The 6,246-nt window shown below is 43.2% G+C and overlaps 1 pseudogene; it reads left to right on the top strand.

Moving 5' to 3' along the window:
- Positions 1 to 5,636: 5,636 nt before the first annotated feature.
- On the top strand, positions 5,637 to 5,722 carry LOC128597760 (uncharacterized; annotated as a pseudogene).
- The last annotated feature ends 524 nt before the right edge of the window (positions 5,723 to 6,246 follow it).

Raw genomic sequence — 6,246 nt, forward strand, 5'->3', positions numbered from 1 at the left:
TTTCTTGTTTACCTGCCTTCTTTTATTTTAGATTATTTTTCATCTTTCTAATTTTTTTTGATAACATTTGCTGAATATATATTTGGAGTTTTTATTTCAACCTGCCTGAAATTCCCCTGCTTTTCTTTTGTTAAAGAATTTAGATTATAAATAAATGACTAGTAAAGTCATCCAATCTTCAGTGCTTTATTTAGAGTTAGTAAACTTCATTGCTGTTATTGAATTTTATTTGGGGATTTACTTGCCATGTGTTGCCTCATCCTGCATTTAAATTTCCATTTAGCCAGAGGCCAGACTCTGAGGCCAGACACCTGAGGGCCAGTTCTTCTCATCCCCTGTCTCACTTCATATGCAATTAGTCGCTTTGTTTTCTAGATTCTGTTTCCTTATCATCTCTGTAACTTTCCTCTCTTTTACAGGCATTTGAGGGCTTGTACATCCCTCTTGACTGTTATAATTACTTTCTGAGCGATCTTCCTGGCTTTAGTCACCTTCTTCTTACCAGAGCAATGTTTGTAAAAGGCCTGTCCGACAGGTTTTGAGAAGGGATACTGAGAGAGGGGTTTCAAGGGGGGTGGGAGGCAAACCTGGCCTGCTGAACCAGGAAGCATGGAGGGCCCATAAGAATGTGACCAGTGACCAAAAGAAAGGGACAATCAATGACCAGTAGAAAAGGACAATGCTGCCTGGAGGTGCAGAGAGGCCAGAGAAAGACCCACTGCCCATTTCCAACCAAGAGAGTAGTTATTCCGCTGCGGGCCTGTGGTCTGTCTCTCTCGCTCCTGCCCCCATGAGAGGGACCCACTTCCAACTAATTCTCTTTGAAGTGCTCCAAACTTCCTCTCTGTTCTTAAATAAATCTCTCTCTGTTACCCTGAAACTTGTGTCAGTGGCTTTGCTGTCTATCTGCACTGCCTATGCCGCTGCAGCTTGATTTTCAGGTTCCACTCACTTTTGGTTTTGATTACCGCCCTGCCTCAGTTGAACTTTCTAGCTCAGGTGAGTAATCAAAGCAGCTCAACTGGGTCTGGGCAATGGGGATCCCACCCCCCAAAAGATTTATTCTGTTTGCTATCTCAGCAGATAGTCATTGGAGATATTGCCCCTACTTACCAGCCCACCTGGCCTTCCGTGCTCTCTGATAGCCCTGGGGGCTGGAGGCTGCGGCTACTCCCTGAGAATGCCCCCCTTTCTCACTATGCAAGGCTTCCCAGGCGCCGTCTTCTCGGACTGATGTTGACCCCTGACTTACCAACTCAGATGCTTCTCTGTTTGTGAAGCTTTCTCTGCACCTTTTTTTGCCTCAAATATATTTCACCAGTCCCTCTCTTCTGCTAATCTTAGATGTAGTATTTATATCTGTTACTCCACTCATCCTATAGAAAAGCACTAACTAGATCTGTTTATGCATTTGTCTTCTCTAGAAGTTCGTAAATTCTTTATGGGTCAGGATCAATATAGGTAGTGCAGAGGCAGTGAACCAACCTGGTAGACCTGATATGGACCCCCAAATGCATTTAAAATACAGACTTTCCCTGGGTTATGATGGAGATAGGCTCTGTAGTTTTGTTCTTAAGATGAATTTGTACATAATTACCTATTACCTGTTGTAGCCTCCATTCGTAAGTGTGAGTGGTGTGGCAGTCAGATGTTTTGTAACTTGGGGACTTACTGTAATAGCCTCTGTTTATAAATGCAAGTTGCACATAATTTGGATGTTTGTAACTTGGGGACTTAACTGTACCCTTCATAGTCTTTAAATATTTTAAATATTTAAAAAATTAGTTGCCAACTTTGAAAATCCAATAGATTTTATATGGAAATAAAGACTTCTGGTTTATTTATTTTTTTGAGACAGAGTCTCAAGCTGTCACCCTGGGTAGAGCCGTGGTGTCACAGCTCACAGCAACCTTAAACTCTTGGGCTTATGCAATTCTCTTGCCTCAGCCTCCCAAGTAGCTGGGACTACAGGTGCTCGCCACAATGCCTGGCTATTTTTTTGTTGTAGTTGTTGTTGTTTGGCAGGCCCGGGCTGGATTTGAACTTGCCAGCTCCAGTGTATATGGCTGGCACCCTAGCTGCTGAGTTATAGGCACCGAGCCAAGTCAAGACTTCTGTTTTTTTTTTTTTTTTTTTTTTTAATAAAATGAGCTTTGCAGGGACTATGTTTCTGCATAGCAACTATGGTTGTTTGCTTCTCTGGTTAAGATCCCATGTCTGGTTGACTGGAGGCATTGGAGTTTGAAAACCCTGAAGCAGAAACAAGGGTAGGGGCTCTGAAGTTGTCCTGGTTTCTAATTCCAGCTTTCCATTTTTGTTTTTTCTTTTTGAGACAGAGTCGCACTTTGTTGCCCAGTCTAGAGTGCAGTGTTATCTGCCTAGCTCACAGCAACCTCAAACTGTTGGGTTCAAGCCATCCTCCTGCAACAGCCTCCTGAGTAGCTGGGACTACAGGTGCCTGCCACAAGGCCTGGCTAAGTTTTTATATTTTTAGTAAAGATGGGAGTCTTGCTGTTGCTCAGGCTGGTCTTGAACTCCTGAGCTTAAGTTATTCTCCTGTTGCAGCCTCCCAGAGTCCCAGGACTATAGGCGTGAACCACTGTGTCCTTTTCATTTACTGAATGTGCTACCTTGGGCAAGGGTCTTAACCTCTCTGAACTTGAGTGTATTTATCTGCAATAAGTGGGCAATAGAAGAATGCATACTGAAGAATTTGTGAAGTTTAAGTGGGAAGATGTGAACACTTACGCATGTAGTAATTATTCAATATTAACTGCTGTTTGGATATTATTATTGTTGTTATTTTGGATACTCTCAATGAATGAGTGTGAATCTTATTTCACCGACTACACTGTATACCAACTGAGGCCAGGGAACAGGATTTTTCTTTACAGATACTTTGTAGGCAAAATTCCATCTGTGCCATGGAGTAGGCAATATAAGGTCTAAGAAATGATGTATCTATCTTTAGGCATTCTCTGTGTCTGTAAGGGCAGAGTCTATAATTTATGGGTCTGTAGAAAAGTTTAAATGTCACTTTCTCGAAGAAGCATTGCTCAACTCTCAGAATAGGGAATATTCTCCCATGACATGTTCTTATACAATCTCTTCTCCTTCACATACCTTTCACTATTTTGATTCCTCATTATCTCTTGTGTGTGTTTCACCTACTGAACAGGATGGTGCAGGGGACAAGGATCAACCTGTTTTTTGCCATTGCCCTACTAGTGCTGTGTTCTGTGCTAAGCACATGTGGGCACTTGGTAGAGGCAGTAGACAGTGGTGGCAAACAGCACAGACCCTGGAGCCTTGCCTCAGTTCCCTCATATGTGCAGTAGGGATACTAACAGCTACCTTGTAGAATAGCTGTGAGGATTAAGTAGGCTAATTAAGGTAAAACTCACATAAAAGTATCTAGAAGTATTTACTGTTCTTATTTGCAGCAAGTATTTATTTAATTTTTATGAATTAATAAGTGGACAGCACATAGTGGGTGAAAGATGAGAGAGCACACAAACCCGCATTCTAGTGCTGAACCTCCCAGAGGGCACTCACGTGGACAGGGCCAGAAACAGGGATGCAGGACCTGTGGTGTCCACCGCATGCTGGGTTGGTGCACTGGGGTCTGGAGGGGACTCCGGCCTTTGGTCTGAGATATTTAGCGCTATTTTCCATGTCACACACTGTATTTGTGTGCAGAGCACCAGAAGCTGGTTAAGCCCATGTGTGTCCAGGACCCTTGAAGCAGGAACTCCCTGTTATAACAATGGAGCTGGACCAAATGCTGATTTGAGCGGCCTAGGCAGGAAAGCAGGGAACCAAACTGGGAAGGGGCTGGGCTGGGTCAAGGAGAGTTCATCTGATTGAAGGCTGGCTTTTTTTATAGACAGATGCAGACAGTAGTTTAAAGCCCAGTAGTTCAGAATGGAATAGAAGAAAATCTAAATTTTCAGGTAGAACAGAGCAGCAAGGGTTCCCTAACAGGGGTGATATTCACAGTCTGATAGTGTGTGTACCAAGTTTAGTAAACTGTTCAGTTTGGAACAGGATTCCAAAAGTACAAGGGACAAGTTCTAGCTCCCCAAAGGAGCCTGGCAAGTGCTAGACAGGACTCCTACCAGGGGAGCTGGGGCAGAGTAGAGCTCTAGGGTCATGTGAAAAATTGGTGCAAAAACTGAGACATGAAAGCAGCAACCAATTCTGAGTATAGAAAGATGGTGGGGAAAGGGAACATGGCCAATTGAGATGGGGGTGGCTGGTACCATCCAAGCTGTGCTAACCATCGGGAACAGGACAACATGGGGCAGCTTCTGGGTCCTCCTTCTGTCTACTTGTTGTCTCACATCTTCCAAATAGCAATAGATATCATGTAGTCAGGACTAGTTTGGGGCTGGGCCTGACCCTTTTAACCAGGGGTGTCCAACCTGCAACTCATGGGCCACACACAGATTGAGGCCAATTTTGCTTATCTGTTCTACAGCATCAGATATCAAGAAAAGTATGCACAAAACTTTTCTTTTGCTCGCCAGCTTTTGTTAGTGTTTGTGTAGTTAATGTATGGCCCAAGATAACTATTATGCTTTTAATGTATAACAAAGAAAAAAGGTTGGACACTCTTGTCAGTCTTAACCTTCATTACCAGCTGCTGAACATGGGCAAGGAGGGGAGAGCTGATCACCTCAACCTTATGCCACATAGAGGCCACACTTCAAGATGTGGGAGGCTCACCCCAACCTATCCTGTCTTTGAGTTCAAACTCTCCTTTGCATAGTCTTGGAGATGACTTCTCTTGAGGAGATCCCTGGTCATTGTGCAGAAGGTTTTTTTTTTCTCCTGGCATCCAATTCTGGATGCAAATAGAGCCAGCAATGACCTGTTAGCTCATGATCAAACCCAATTCCAAATATTTCCATTTTACTTTCCAGGCCTAAAATATTGAGAGAAGCCTCATGAAGTGGTCATAATCTTGGATGTTTAAGTAAAGTAACCCAAGCCATTGATTTATTCAAAAAGTCACTGTTAGCTCAATAGAGGGAAAAACCAGCTTGGATTTGTGGGTGGGAGTGTGGAGGTCAGAGACTGAAAAGCACTGAGCAAGGTGCTGGCCCAAAGCTCCTCCTGGGAATTCTGTTCCCTGCAGTGCTGAAGCCCTGGGGCCTTGACTTTTTTCCCCTCCTCCTGGGGCTATTTAAAGGAGTGTTTCTCAAAAGTGAGTGTAGGAATCTCTGATGATCTTGTTAAAATGCAGTTTTGAATTCATTAGGTCTGGGGTGAGGGGCTACTGTTCTGTTTCTAACAAGCTCCCAGGTGATGGCAGGGTTCCAGCCCAAGATCAGAGACTGAGTGGCAATGGTTTAGATCATAATTCACATTTCTCAGCAAGCAGTTGTTCTTGAGATAAGCAATCAAGCCCAGGTCAAGTTGGATGTGTTGGTAGAACTAACAACAGCACTTTAACAGAATCAATTACTGGAGAGGTAGAATCCTGTTATAAAGTGGTTTTGACTTTTTAAGTTATAATGAGAAAGATGCTGCTATATATATGTTTGTGTGTGTGTGTATACTTTAGGGGGATGGAGGGCACATCACTTGACATACCATACAACCAGAGATGTATTATTAAAATGTGTCCCTTTAAGACTATACTGTCAGGGATCATTTCTATAGTTCGTTGCTAGAGGAGTTTCTCTGAATGTGTAAGCACCACACAAGCACATATGGCTGGACCACAAACCTGGAAAGAATCATAAAAGCTCAAACCCTGGGAGACAATTCAACAATGGGTTACATGGCAGCAAAAAAACCCACTTGGAGATAAATCCTGACCATTCTATCATCGAGGGATGGTGAAAGGCAGAGGCTAACTAGAACGACAAGTCACTGAAGGATCTGGCCATCTTGTTTTAGGAACCTTCACTCCTGTCTTCTGGCTTCAGTCTGGGAGATCCCCAGGCACCTGCTGACAGACCTATAGGATCATCAGACTTAGTCTGGGTACAGAGGAAGATGGCCCTACTGCTGATGACACCAGTGCTGCTGTAACTGAAGAGATACTGCCTCTGGAAGGAGATGCCACACACCATGCATGGAAGAAGCAGTCTAAGCTTGCCTGAAGAATTACTTGTATGTGTGTTCAATACTTCATTTCTTCTGATAATACATTTTCAAGGATTTTTTTTGTTTTTAATATTTGAAAATTCTATATGGCATGATATAATCCTTTAAGGGAAAGATAAGATTTCTTTC

The sequence above is a fragment of the Nycticebus coucang genome, chromosome 10 (genome assembly GCF_027406575.1).
Source record: "Nycticebus coucang isolate mNycCou1 chromosome 10, mNycCou1.pri, whole genome shotgun sequence".
In the NCBI taxonomy this organism is placed as follows: Eukaryota; Metazoa; Chordata; class Mammalia; order Primates; family Lorisidae; genus Nycticebus; species Nycticebus coucang.